This window comes from Lynx canadensis, chromosome E1 (assembly GCF_007474595.2).
Source record: "Lynx canadensis isolate LIC74 chromosome E1, mLynCan4.pri.v2, whole genome shotgun sequence".
Classification (NCBI taxonomy): domain Eukaryota; kingdom Metazoa; phylum Chordata; class Mammalia; order Carnivora; family Felidae; genus Lynx; species Lynx canadensis.
Window position 1 is genome coordinate 23,376,254 of NC_044316.2, and position 15,632 is coordinate 23,391,885.

Genomic DNA, 15,632 nt, shown 5'->3' on the forward strand with positions numbered 1-15,632 from the left:
TTCACTGCCTTTATATATAAGAAGAGAAGAAGATACCTGCTTTCACTGCAGGTCCAAGCACCTGAGCATGACTTAAAAGTAAGGTGACCTGCGATGCTAGGGTGGCTCGGTTGGTTGAGCATGGGACTCTTGATTTTTGCTCAGGTCATGATCCCAGGGTCATCGGATCGAGCCCTGCCTCGCTGAGTGTTGAGTCTGCTTAAGATTCTCTTCTCTCTCCCTCTGCCTCTCCCCAGCGCGCGCGCGCGCGCGCTCTCTCTCTCTCTCTCACACACACACACACACACAAAATAAAAGTTTAAAAAAAAAAGGGGGTGACCGTAAGTCCCAATTTGCTCAGGTCAGTTCTGATTTGTTCTTGTCCTCTTATAATTAGTAATATTGTCCCATTTCACTCTCAGAAACATCTCAGTTTGTACAATAAGTTATATGGCCACTGTTTGTAGAAAGACCTTCAGGGTCTAGAATCTTCCTATTTCTTTGTCAGCACCACCCCATCCTATTCTTCATTTCCCAGCCCAACAGAAATACCTCCATTTCTCCCTCCGTATGCACTCTGATACTTCCAGGCTTCCTTTGCCTGGTTCTTCCACCTCAGCCTAGACATCGCTTCCTCAGGAACATCTCTCCTGACCCCCCTCCCTGCCCCCAAACTCTGGGTTAAGTAGCCGCCTTCTCCTCCTCCTCCTCCTCCTCCTCCTTCTTCTTCTTTTACTTTTTAAAATGTTTTTATTTATTTTGAGAGACACACCATGAGTGAGAGAGGGGCAGAGAGAGAGAGGGAGACACAGATTCTGAGGCAGGCTCCAGGCTCTGAGCTGTCAGCCTAGAGCCTGACTCGTGGCTTGAACTCATAAACTGTGAGATCATGATCTGAGCCAAAGTCAGATACTTAGCCAACTGAGTCACCCAGGTGCCCCATAGGGTAGCCTTCTGAACATGTTTCTAGAGCACCTTGTATTCAACTGGTTACAGCCTTTTCTTCCCTCACTAAATATGTCTGTAAAGGAACCTGAAAAAAACTTAATAAGACAGAAATTTACATTAATAATATCCAAGATCAGTTTATGTTGAAGTAATATTTTTGAAGGTTGAACTTTAGGACAGATCGATATCACATCTTCGAAGCCCTTCCATTCTTAAATTTTTTTTAACGTTTATTTATTTTTGAGAGAGAGACAGGGCATGAGCAGGAGAGGGGCAGAGAGAGAGGGAGACACAGAATCTGAGGCAGGCTCCAGGCTCTGAGCTGTCAGCACAGAGCCCAACGCGAGGCTTGAACTCACAAACTGTGAGATCATGACCTGAACCAAAGTCAGACGCTCAACTGACTGAGCCACCCAAGTGCCCTGAAGCCCTTCCATCCTTAATGGAGGAGGTTGGCTTTGGAACTTGAAATCCAAGAGGGAAAATTGTATCCTACTGCTAGGGTCTGTCTATGATGTAGGTGCCATTGACCAAGTCCACAATATCTCAGCAGCTGCTCTTCAACTGTTAAGCTGGTGTAATTAAAATCAAGTGCAGGTTCTGAGCTTCCCTCTGTATGGAAATGATTCTCCACCATTTCTAGTTACTCACTTGTTCTGAGTGCTGAAAGTCTTTATGAACTTTATCTCATCTAATACTTATTTTTCCTGTAACTGAGGTGGTTCTTTGAAGTTTGGTATACAAGTAGATAAAAACAGAAAATCTAAAAGTCTATGCCTTGTGGGTTTCAACTTCCTACCCTTTAAACTCTAAGGTATACCCAGTAAATGTAAGTTAGCCAGAGATTTAGGTCCTGGGGCAAAGTCCTTTGCCAGTTACAGGGGCTCTTCAAGGCAAGGAATCTTCCATGACATACTTAGTAGAGAGGGTTTCACCCCACAGAAGGCATGAACCTCAAAGATTACAGTTCTTAGCTCTCAGCTCTTTGAGTTCACATGCTGAGTTACTTTCACAGAAGCACAGACTCCTCTGTGGCCCAGCTCAGGACTGGTTCCAGCCTCCTCAGCCTCTGCTGCTGCTTCTTGCATTCAGCAGCATTGCTTTCCTCCTTCCTGCCCATCCTTACTCCTCCCTCCTTATCTTTCTCTTTTTGTGACCACCCTAGTCAAAGGAGTTAAGGGATCAATTATTTTCTTTCCAGAAGGTTCCTAGACTGCTTATTTAACTTGATCCACCCCCGGGCTCTGGGCTGATGGCTCAGAGCCTGGAGCCTGCGTCCGATTCTGTGTCTCCCTCTCTCTCTGCCCCTCCCCCGTTCATGCTCTGTCTGTCTCTGTCTCAAAAATAAATAAAAACGTTAAAAAAAATTTTTTTATAAAAAAAAAAAAAAAATAAGGGGCGCCTGGGTGGCTCAGTCGGTTAAGCATCCGACTTCAGCTCAGGTCATGATCTCCCGGTCCGTGAGTTCGAGCCCCGCGTTGGGCTCTGGGCTGATGGCTCAGAGCCTGGAGCCTGCTTCCAATTCTGTGTCTCCCTCTCTCTCTGCCCCTCCCCTGTTCATGCTCTGGCTCTCTCTGTCTCAAAAATAAATAAAAACGTTAAAAAAAAAATTTATAACTTGATCCACCCCAATTATGACCAGCCTGTAGAGGAAAGATTGAAGCACTTCTGCTAATCTGTTTATAGAAATGTAAGGTCTGTGTAGCCCTTTCTCCACATGGTGGCCTGTCAGGATGCTTCTGCATAAGTAAGAGGGTCCTAAAGATCTCAGAGATGAACAAGAAGGAAAAAAATTTTTCCTACAGGGGCCTACTGCATCCTACTTTACAGATAAGGAAAAATAAGGCTCAGAAAAGTAAAACAAAACAGAACAAAACAAAACAAAAAATGCTTGCCCAAAGTCATTTAGTCAGTGGGTAGCACAGCCAGAATGAAAACCAGACCTGGCCAAATGTAACTAATAAACAGTCCAAATGTAACTTAAAACTGAAGAGTTAGCAGATAATCAGGATTTTCATAATGCCATGGCCATTAAGCAAAGTGTTCATGAATCTGGGCTTTTGCTTCCCACCTCTTCTGCCTCTTCCTCATCACACTGACTTCTTTTGATCTATACAAAGTGCAAAGTATCTGTCTCATTAGTCACCAGGCTTCGGGTAGAATCCAAAAAGGTGAACTAGGAATATATTGGTGCTGAGTGACTTCTGTTTATCAGAAAAATTTTAACTACCAAATTTAACTACTACCCTTTACCACCTTCAAGTATTTAAGCAAGCTGTTATCTTTATGTGCTTTTTTTTCTCACGTATAAAATGAAAATTATAGTACCTAATCCATAAGAGTTTTGTAAGAATATGGCTATATGTATAAAATACCTAGTTCAGGGGCTGGCTCAGTTGGTAGAGTGTGCAACTCTTGATCCCAAGGTTATGAGTTCAAGCCTCATGTTGGGTGTAGAGATTACTTAAAAATAAAAAAATAAATGGGAATGCAAGCTGGTGCAGCCACTCTGGAAAACAGTATGGAGGTTCCTCAAAAAACTAAAAATAGAACTACCTTATGACCCAGCAATTGCACTACTAGGCATTTATCCAGGGGATACAGGTGTGCTGTTTCGAAGGGGCACATGCACCCCAATGTTTATAGCAGCACTGTCAACAATAGCTAAAGTATGGAAAGAGCACAAACGTCTGTGGGCCCAAATTCATCCATCGATGGATGAATGGATAAAGAAGATGTATATATATATGTACACAATGGAGTATTACTCAGCAATCAAAAAGAATGAAATCTTGCCATTTGCAACTACGTGGACGGAACTGGAGGGTATTATGCTAAGTGAAATTAGTTAAAGAAAGACAAAAATCATATGACTTCACTCATATGAGGACTTTAAGAGACAAAACAGATGAACATAAGGGAAGGGAAACAAAAATAATATAAAAATAGGGAGGGAGGGGGACAACACATAAGAGACTCTTAAATATGGAGAACAAACAGAGGGTTACTGGAGGGGTTGTGGGGGGGGGATGGGCTAAATGGGTAAGGGGCATTAAGGAATCTACTCCTGAAATTGTTGCACTATATACTAACTAATTTGGATGTAAATTTAAAAAATAAAATAAAATAATTAAAATAAAAATAAAAATCTGCTGGATTTTAGAAGCCAAAAAAAAGAACATTTTTTTAACTATGATGCTCTGAAGTACCAAATTCTGTATTTATGTTATCAGCACAAACCAAATCATTTTAACTTCATTTTAACTACTGAATCAACTGATATGTCTTCCAGTAATGTCACTTTTGAGAGAATTAACTTGTGAAAGCTTTCTTTTCTTCCATGAATTGGATGAAAAAATGGAATCAGTGTTAAAATTCACTGTTTCCTATTTCGAGGAAGTGACGATATTGACATAAAAGTGACATCACTGAGCAAATGCCTTTTTGCTAATGCATTAATAGCTATCAGTTCATTCTATGTACATACACAAGAAAATATGAAGTCATAACAAGCAAAAGTAGTATTCATGAAGAAGAGTTATTTAATCTAAAAGAAAAGTCATGTCACTAAAGTGATAGGCAAATTGACCTTTGTAGATACAAGTGTTAAATCATTGTCTTTGGTCACCATCCTAAAATAATAAGTTCTGAAATGGGGAAGCTTCTTAAGCAGATTTGTGTTCTCTGCTATCTATATTATCAGTGTTATCACTTTGGTGCCATTGGTGGATGGATGGTAAATGTTCACAAACATTTTAAGTTAAACATGGAATGTCAACAATACTGAATAACAAAAATGCATTCATTTTTTTCGTGAAATATGTGCTTTAGTTTTTTAAACATACTGCTGTCAAAATGACTTAAAAATGAAAATATTACCAAACAATAAAATGAATAGCTATATGTTTACCAAATAAATAAATAAAAATTAAAAGTCTAAAAGTAAAATACCTAGTTCATGGTGGGAGTCAAACAAATTATAATTGTAATTCTAATTCTAGAAGTGCTCCATAGGATGACCGTGGGGCTTGTTTAGAAGTTGAACTAGGCTAGGTTGGCCAGTGCTCAACATTAGAATTTTTTCATTATTTGAATCATATCTACCTACTAGAAACCTATAGGTTTCCAGAGCACCAAACAATTAAATAGAATTTCATTTGCTGCTTGCTTCTTTAGCACCTTACTGTTTACAATAAAGAGGGTGTAAATTATCTCACAGGTCACAGAACCAATACATAGTTGCAATCAAGAATGGATAATCCAGCTTTACCTCTAACGCAGAACAAACTTGAGCTATGTCCCATTACTTAATGTAAATAGTGAACAGACTTATGCATTATGAGCAATTAACTATAAGAATCTTCCTTAGAGTACAGAATGAGTACTTTACTATTATAATCAAGTAAAATTTACAATGAGGTTAATCTGATGTGTATTTAATGATATATGTATTTGTTATTGTGCTGTGTGATAATTAGGCCTTAAATGTTAAGCTGTTTCCATAAATGACTAATTGGTTGTTTTTACATAGCAAAACACATTTTTTTAGTGTTTGTCTCCTCACTTTATTTTCTAGACTCTATAATCATGCCAAGGACAATAGTTTTCCCTGACTCTACTGTTTAATCATGCACACACACACACACAAACACACTTTCAAAATGAAACAGCAAGGTTCTCCTCCCAATTTGGCACTAAAAATAGCTACTGCTCAAGTCTTTCTGTATATATTTTCTCATTTTAGTTCTTAAAAGCCCATTAAGAGAGGTGTTGTTACTCCCATTTTACTGATGCAGAAACTGATGCTCAGAGAGTGGAAGCAGGCAGCATAGTAGAGATTCAAACTTCTACCTCCAACTTGTAAGCACTACTTTTTACAACCTCAGAACGTAAGGTGATGGATCCCAACCAAGATATGTAAAGATTTTTAAGAAGTGGACTGGCTCCTGAGAAATACCGAGTACATATAGCATATCCAAAGGGAGAATGAATCGCCTGAAGGAGGGAGGGGTTAGTTAGTAATGGAAGAGTTGAAGCCTATGGAGGCTGACTTTCTGAGTGTCCATTCAAGGAAAAGAGTCTTGGCCAATGAATTTTATGCATAATCACCCTGTTACAGGCTGCTATATTGTAGAGATACTATACCAGCCTAATGCCAACGAATATTTGAATTTTAGAACTTAACCTGCTAGTTCTGATTCCTTAAGAAAGAATTAGTATAGGGGCTAAACTAGTGTTTCTCAAGATTTTTATCATTATTTTCAGCCAGAAAGAGCCTTCTTAACACTTTTTTCCCTAATTGCTTCTTCCCCCAATGAAGTTCTAATACTACAGATCTGCCCGATAGACACCTGTTTATATATTAAAACATATATATATGTATATATATATATATATATATACACAGTATATAAAAACAGTAAGATTTTTTTTCTGACACTCAAGAATAAGATTTTTTTCTCTTCCATTGAGAGTGCAAACAATTATACATGAATAAATGCAGCTTCCCATACAGGCTTACCTTCAGGTTCAGGATATGCCGGTTATACAGAGGATAGTATTTTTGTACATATGACAATCATATTGCTAGTTGTAATTGATAAATTTACATATGAGCTTGGTTAGGGTAAACCTGCTGCTAAATATTGGGACCATTCTCTGTGTGTGGAAAAGTTGGGTTTCTTGCCTATAAAGCAGCCTGAGAGGCCTTCTGACAGTCTGCTAGTCTTCTACAAGTCAACCTACAGAACATATTTTTTATTTGAAACTTCTAGAACATTCTTATGTGTTCATTTCTCTACTTTGTAAATATTATTTAGCCCTATTCTAGGCCAAGGACTGCACCAGGACTAATAAAATGGTCTCTGTTCTCAAAAAGATGCTCATTGTCCAGTTGGGGAGACAGATATACATAAAAATAATTGCAACATAATACATGCCGTAACAGAGATGTGCTAGGTACACTAAGGGCTCCAAGGAGGGACTCACCAATTATAGGGAAAATTAAGGTGTAAGTCTCTGGGAAGTGGTGAGTTAAGTCTTGGAGAAGAGTGGGAAGGAAATTCCAAGTAGAAGGAATTATTCAAAGGCCACGGCATGAAATAGGGTGGCCAGTTTGGTCTATATGACTGGAGTACAGAGAGCAAGAAGGAGGGCCACTGTACTTGATGTTATATGGGTAGACAGAGGTCAGACTGTAGTGGGCTTTGTACTTTACTCAGAGGCCACGGAAAGCCAGTGAAGCATTTTGAATTGGGAAATAACGTTATCACTCATCTGGGTTTTAGACCTGAATCTCTCTGGCAGTGATGTGGACTGAAAAGTAACAAAATGAAAGGCCAGGGGTTTTAGCAGTCCAAGTAAGGGATGATGAGGGCTTGAACTAGCTCCATTAGAATGGGGATGAAGAAGAAGAAATGGAATGGACTTAAAGTGTTTAAGAAGCAATTAATGGATTAGGGGAGAAAAGTGAGAAGTAATAGAATTAAAGATAATTTTCAAATGTCCAGCATGGTTGACTAGATGGATGATGGTGCTGTTTACCAAGAAAGGGACCATCAGGCAAAGAGCAGACCTGAAGGGGAAAGGGCAGGCTTTGTTCTGGATATGTTGAGTTTGAGGTGTCTGTAGGATGTACAGGTGACCTTCACTAGGCAGATTCAAAAGCTAAAGGAGAAGTCTGGGTCAGATACACAGATTAGGGAGTTAGCACAAATTGCTGGAAATTTTGAAGCCACAGGAGAGGATGAGATTGCTTGAGTTCATTGAATAGAAAAAAGAGAAACTATGGGTAAAGAATAGAAATTTGGATGACAACAGGTAAGACACAGAGGAAGAGCCCACGATCCAGAAAGGGAGAAGTAGATGTAAGAGAAGTGGCAATAAAGATGGGAGGTTGGGGGTAGTCAGCAGAGCATTATTCAGACCCTGTAGGCCCTAAGAACTGAAAACATGGTGCTTCTCATTTAATTTTAAATAAAAATATTGGGGTGCCTGCCTGGCTCAGTTGGTAGAGCATGTGATTCTTTTATTTTTTTATTTTTTATTTTTAATTTTTAGAGAGAGAGCAAGAGAGCCCACGAGCAGGGGAGAGGGGCAGAGGGAGAGTGAGAGAGAATCCCAAGCAGGCTCCATGCTTAGCATGGAGCCTGACGTGGGGCTTGATCCCATTACCCTGGGATTGTGACCTGTGCTAAAATCGAGAATAAGACACTCAACTGACTAAACCACCCAGGCACCCCAAGCATGCAATTCTTGATCTTGGGGTTGTAAGTTGGAACCCCACTTTGGGAATAGAGTTTATTTGAAAAATTTTTTTAATCTTTAAAAGAAAAATGTTGTAAGATATGAAGTGTATGTAAGGAGAGTCCAACAAAGTTCTAATTTTTTCCTTTGGTGACCTCTCTGCTTATATCTTCTTTACTATTATTTTGCTGCCCCTGACTTGTTAGTTCCCTAAGTACATGTTTATTTACCTACTCAGTAATCTAGGAATATAGCACTAAAGTACATCAAAGAAAATGAATTCATCAACAGTGCCAAATATTACAGAGAAGTCAAAGATAAAGGTTAAAAAAATTCTCTTTGGGAAAAAAAAGGTATCAGTTATACAAGCATATGGAAAGACAGATGTAACAGAATAAAATGTATAGAAGTATACCAAAATAAATATAGAAATTTAATATATAATAAAGGTATGCTACTGAATAAATGGTGCAGACAATTGGATAACCATCTGGAAAAAATAAATGCCAGTGTGTACCTCACATCAAGATAAACTCCAAATGGATTAAATATTTAAATAAAAATATAAAAATTAAAAGCAGAAAATATGAGAAAATTCCTTTAGAATCTTGACACAGCTGCAGAACTAGGGACATGATGTAAGTTAAACAGGCATGGTCCCCTGTTCTTAATGTAGCTCACCTATGAGAGAGGCTCCCATCAAATGCCACAGGAAAACAATTACAAACAGATGAATACCATGGAGGAAATTTACACCATAAACCTAATGGAGTTTGGGAGGTCAAGGAAGGCTCTATGAAGTAGGTGGCTGTTAAGCCAATATCTGAGAGATGAGTAGGAGTTAAATAGGCAAACAGTAGTGAAGGGAGGGGAAGGCGGAGGCTAAGGGAGTGGAAACAGTGTATGAGGCACAGAGAACATAGTCTCTGAGACAAGCAGGAAGGAAGCCAGGCCACTGTGGCCAAAGCTAGAGTATGGGGAACAATGCCGGGAGATGAGGCTGGAGAGGAAGACAGGCTAGACTATTTAGGGCCTTAGCTGTCTCGTTAAGGATTTTGGGCTTTGTCCTGATAGCAGTGGGAAGTCACTGGATAGTTTTTAGGGGAAGAGTAACACGATCAAATTTGCATGTTGAAAAGCTCATTCTGGCTACAGGGTGGAGAACCGTGTGCAGATTAAAGAGAGGCAAGAGAGCAACCATGGGGAAATAGAGGCTCTTGTGGTAGTTTAGGCCAGCAATGTGCTCCTTAACCTACTTGTTTTCCTAACCTTACTTTAGCAGAAGACAGAGCCTTTATTCTTATGTAGTAGAGGTGTAGGATGGATGTGGAGGAAATGTTAGCTCTTGCTACTATTTGCAGTTAGAGGATAAGAGGTATCCTTTTAATCCTTAATCCCCCAGGAAGAATAAGTGGGTAGGAGACAAAGGATTTCATTGAAAGTATAGATATGGGAAATTATTTCCTATCTAGGTGGGAAGAAGGGAGCTGAAAGGGTAAACAGTGACAACACAGAAAAGGAGGCCACGCTTCCCTAATGTGATGTTACTCTGGCACATGGACTATGTTCTTTCAAAAGTCCATCTTCCCTGTGCTTAGGCAAATAAAAATGTTGGGCAAAGATACTTTATGGTTTACCCTGGAGAGCTCTGTGCTTTTTAGTGGAAAATAGACCAAAGAGTTTAGCTATTGCTGCTGCATGTTGCAATTCTTTTCAACACTATGGAGTCCTTACAAATGTCTAGGAAAAAAATATCTAAATAAATCATTCTGAAATTAAACCTGTGCATTACTTAGCTGTTTTAATTTCAGAATAAGACAATGACAGGTAGTAGTAGCTTTGTGAGACCTGCTTTTTTTCTCTTCCAGCCATAAAGAATTGAATAGGGTGGGAACATTCTGACAACCCAGCTACCTTATTTTGTCATGTATGGGTTGGCAAAGCAGAGTCCTTCAAGATGGGAGTCCTTGAAATCCTTCTAAGAAATATGTTCAGTTTTGTGGGAGTTTTAAGTGTGTCAGATAGCTTTTTATTTTTTAACTTATTTTTATTTAAGTTTATTTATTTTTGAGTGGGGCAGGGGTGGGGCGAGGCAGATGAAAGAGGATCCCAACTGGGCCCTATGCTGACAGCAGAGAGCCTCAAATGGGGCTCAAACTCATGAACCATAAGATCATGACCTGAGCCGAAGGCAGATGCTTAAGTGAGGCACCCAGGCGCCCCTCAAATAGCTTTTTAAATGCAGTCATAGAAGGCAAAGTCAAAACAAATTCGTGGAGCCAAATGGGATTTCCAGAGCTTCAGAGCCTGACAGTTGTTTGTTTATGTGTAAATCTGCATGTTGAGGAATAACATCTTAGAAATACACTTTTGATCATAGCATGTTTCACAAAGGATTAGTGTCCAAAAATATGGCCAAGAATACAGACTTCTATAACTCAATAAAAATGACTAACTTGGGTGCCTGACTGGCTTAATCAGTAGAGCATGCGACTCAATCTCAGGGTTGTGAGTTCAAGCCCCACGTTGAGTTTAGAGATTCTTAAAAATAAAATCTTAAAAAAAAAAAAAAAGGACTAACAAGGAGAAAACCTGGGGATGAATTCAGTGTCTCTTCTGTTGAATGTTTGATTCTTCTAGGGAGCAATAAGGACTTTATAGTATAGTCTGCACTGTTACTCTTCTTTTCTGGTACATCAGGAAGAAGTAGTGACCTGAATAAATCCTTGGAGAGTCTTCTCAGCATCATCTTATTATGTGGATACCATGACACTATACCTCTAAACATATTCTTCTCCATCCTATTTCATAATAATTTTAGAAAATAGATTTAAAATAGGACAGAATGTGACTGTTAAGAATGCTTTTTCCCCCCTTTAGGCCAGTAATATGTACAGGCTTCACATTTGTTTGCATTTGCTTATTTTACATTTATTTATGCCCACTTTTTTCAGAGGATGAAGTTAGTAACTTCACCCACTGGGTGGCGCAAATTCACAAGTCTGGTAAAAGTTTGTGCATTACAACCCATGGCTCACCCGTTGCTACATGGTACCACATGAAGGAAGTTTAGTTAGAAAAAAAGGCTTTGGAAACCTGAAATTTAACTATAGGTATGGGTCCAAGTTCCCTAGGAATTCAGATTAAAGGAAATTTCTGCTATTAGATGCCTGGTAAGTCAGGTCACTAAATAAGGAAAGGAAAAAGAAAAGTGATAGAATAAGAAACAGAGAAAGAAAGATGAAGAGATAAATATGAGAGAAAAGAATATAAGTTCAGAGAGATGAATTCAAATGTTACCAACAATTCTAGGATGGCCTCTCATTGGTTTGCATCTACCTGGTAACCAAAAGCAGTTTTGATTGAAAATAAAGATACCTCAAAAAAATAAAATAAAGATTACCTTGTTTTCTTCTAGAAAGTTATGCTACCCTCAGCTATCCATTTAGTGGTATGACATTATCAACATTTTTTTTTGAGTGTCTGCTATGAATATAGTACTTTGTTGGTTGGATTCAAAATAATATAGACAAATTAACACAGCAACTACAGGCCTTAAGCATAAGAACTAGACAGTGTGCATAAAAAGATAAATGGTGAAAAAAAAAAAAAAGATAAATGGTGACTCAGGGCAGCATGGGGGCCATCTTGTGAGCTCCAGAAATAGAATCGTTTCTGAGAGGGGAGGGGAAGTATGGATGCAGGAGTGGAGGATCAGAGGGGGAGGGAGGGAGGGGCCATAAGACTGTCAACCTGTGCAAGACAAAGAAAAAAAGAAGGATTCCTAGCTCCTAGTCATAAGTACATACAGCAACTCTTCCTTGGAACATGGCTATTTCTGGACATAAACATAGGAAAAATGCTCAAGGTCAGAATCTGCTAAACACTGCTTAATGAAGCTCTAAAGTAAGAAGGGTGGGGATAGAGAATGATTAGGATATTGCCCTCCTTAAGTCCCTCTCTAATTAGTAACTGAGAAAAGGAGGGGTGCTTAGGGCCTGCTCAAGGCCTTTCTCGGGTCCAGAGAATAGGTCGCTTTGATTTTTGAGATCACAGGTATATAAATGAATCACAGGTTAAAAATGGGGAAACGGGGTGCCTGTGTGGCTCAGTCAGTTAAGCATCCGACTTCTGATATCGGCTCAGGTCATGATCTCACACACAGTTTGTGGATTTGAGCCCATGTTGGGCTCTGCACTGACAGTGCAAAGCCTGCTTGGGATTCTCTCTCTTCTCTCTCTGCCTCTCCCCCGCTTATACTGTCTCTCTCTTTCTCTCAAAATAAACTTAAAAGAAATTTTAAAGTGAAGAAACAGCAAAACAGGGATATAAAATTGTATATTTTAAGTCTTTATATTGAACAAAGTTATGCTTTTAACACACAGTTGCAACTATTAATGTGATTCAGTAATACCTTTAAAAGTTTAAGTTGGAGGTTTCTGTGAATGTGCCTTCTCTGTCCTAAGCAATTACCCACCTTAATCTGTGGGCCTGTCAGAAAGTATTGGGGTTACTTAGGCCCTTCAAAAAGGTAGAATGACTTCCAGCCTTCTCAACTTTAAGACTTGAAAAACAGCATGACTTAATACTTGTGCCAACTAGGGTGCCTGGCTGACTCAGTTGGTAGAGCATGTGACTCTTAATCTCAGAGTTGTGGGTTCAAGCCCTATGTTGGGTATAGAGATTTCTTTAAAAGTAAAGAAAGAAAAATCTAGGGGCTGGCTCAATCAGTAGAACATGTAACTCTTGATCTTGGGGTCATGAGTTTGAGCCACATTTGGGCATAGAGATTACTTAAAAAATAAAAATAAAAAACATGTGCCAACTAGAAACATTCCAGTAATATGTTAGTCAAAAAAGAGGGACAGGTTTAAAAAATATTTTTTTATGTTTATTTACTTTTGAGAGAGAGAGAGAGAGAGAGAGAGAGGGAGAGAGAGAGAGAAGGTGAGCAGGGGAGGGGGAGACACACAGTCTGAAGCAGGCTCCAGGCTCTGAGCTGTTAGCGCAGAGCCCGATGCGGGGCTTGAATTCACGAATGGTGAGATCATGTCCTGAGCCGAAGTCAGACACTTAACCAACTGAGCTACCCAGGTGCCCCAAAAGAAGGACAAGTTGATATTTGTGAATCATGCAGAATAAGATATTTGTGAATCATGTCTTTTATATGTATGTGTATATATTTATAATATCTATAAAGAGATGTGTCAAAGTATTAGCTGGTTATCCCTGGGAGGGAGGATTAGGTATAATTTCTTGTTTTGTTTTTTTTATTCTTTGGCCTTCCAGTATATCCTAAAAATTTTTATAATGAGAATGTACTTTAATAATCAAGAAACAGTGTGTGGTAATGTAATGAGAATGAATTTGCAATAAAAGTCGTGCTTATTTGGGGCACCTGGGTGGCTCAGTTGTTTAAGCGTCCGACTTCGGCTTAGGTCATGATCTCATGGTTTGTGGGTTTGAGCCCCACATGAGGCTCTGTGCTGACAGCTCAGAGCCTGGAGCCTGCTTTGGATTCTGTGTCTCCTTCTTTGATCCTCCCCCATTCACGCTCTGTATCTCAGTCTCTCAAAAATAAATAAATGTTAAAAATCGTGCTGGCTTGTTACTTCCCAGAGGAATAATTGGCATTCCTTAGAAACAGTGTTTTATTAAGTTGAGTCTAACTGAGCCTCTAGTGGTGACAGGGAGAACCGTGCCTTGCTGTGAAAGGATCTACAGACTAAAATTCACATCCCAGAGTCCATGTGAGAGTTCTCCCTTCCCTTCTGTCTCTCCCATCTCTCAGTTGTTTTTTTTTTTTTTAATTTTTAAATGTTTATTTATTTTTGAGAGAAAAACAGAGTGTGAGTGGGGGAGGGGCAGAGAGAGAGAGGGAGACACAGAATCCAAAGCAGGTTTCAGGCTCTTAGATGTCTGCACAGAGCCTGATGTGGGGGCTTAAACTCATGAGTTGTGAGATCATGACCTGAGCTGAAGTCGGACACTCAACCAACTGAGGAGCCACCTTGGCGCCCCACCCACCATCTCTCAGTTTTTAAAGATCCCTACTGGTAATTGGGATTCAAAACTGTTAACTAATTAGGGAGTCAGAAAATCCTCAGAGGAACCTTGCATTGTTGGAGGAAACCAGTTGTTCCCAAAGCAAAATAAACCGTTTTTATTCCATCAGTGAATTTTTTTAAGTTTATTTATTAGAGAGCGAGAGCTTGAGTGGGGGAGGGGCAGATTGAGGGAGAGAGAGAGAATCCCAAGCAGACCCCACACTGTCAGCACAGAGCCTGATATCTGGCTGACCAGGGTAAGATCATGACCTGAGCCAAAATCCAGAGTTGGACGCTTAACCTGCTGAGCCACTCAGGCGCCCTCCCTCAGTGAATTTCTATAAAGTCAGTACAGATGTTACCCAATTATACTCTTGCAGAAGAGTTAAGAAGGGTAAACTTTGCTACAGTTTTTGCCTCCTGGGGAACCTCATGTTTCTGGGTTAAAGGATATTCTGCCGTGGGTGAGTCTGGGAAGGGTGAAGATGAATGTAGGCATCCGTCCTAGACCAAAAGCTTCTTAAGTATAGAATATTTTTTTAATTGTCCTTCCTGGTGGTCTGGGGAAGGAGCAAGCTTCCCCTCCCCTGCCCCCTACCATCTCATGGTTAGACGGAGCCACAGATGGCAGGATAAACTGGAGGCGATGTTATGAATCGGTGGTGGGATGCAAATAACATACTCACTTATCCAAACAGCAGCCCCAGTGCTCTGTCCTCTCTACGTACTGTATTTGCAAAACTTTCATTTTCCATTCTTTGTATCTGTTCCATCTCTTCCAGGATCCGCTTGAATCTCAAATCAGGGCTCAGGGCAAGATATTTTCCCTTGTTGGTATTGTTTTGAGAATCACTTTTTTGGACGGTACTTGAAGTGAAAGAGAGAAGGATACAATTTGTGTGTGGTTTTTACCAGAGAATTAAGAAAACAGAATTAACTTAGAAACACAGGTACATTTCACCAAAGTGAAATGGAATGGTTTCAAGACACTTATAATAAAAGCAAAACAACAGTTTATCCCTTCTGGTGTTCCTTTTTTTTTTTTTTTTTTTTAACCTGTTCCCTTTAACATCAGCTGGTCCTGCTTCCTCACCAGACTCTTACTTGAGCAGGTCAGACTTTCTCAGAGGCTTTGTAAGAAAGATCATCATAGTTGTCTTGCTCTGGAATCCTTGTTCAAAATATACACAGCTCACCGTTACGTGTAGGGTGTAATGTCAGGCCCATTTGGAAGAGTTGTGGATTATCAGGAGACCTCACGTGTGTCCTATTTGTATGCAGTCCCTAAGCCCCTTGGGGATGACTTAGAAGGAGGACTTCTGGAATGCTCAGGGTTATACTCCCCTCACCAGTGTGTGGATAGCTACATGTGGTGGCAGAGGTTAAGGCATAACCCTATGAACATCAGCTTGG

General features: G+C 39.8%; 1 protein-coding gene across 2 annotated transcripts in view; it reads left to right on the top strand.

Annotated features, from left to right (window-relative positions):
* ACACA (acetyl-CoA carboxylase alpha) overlaps positions 1-15,632 on the top strand; it is a 274,923-nt gene that overhangs the window by 2,493 nt on the left and 256,798 nt on the right. The gene's annotated exons all lie outside the window — the stretch shown is intronic.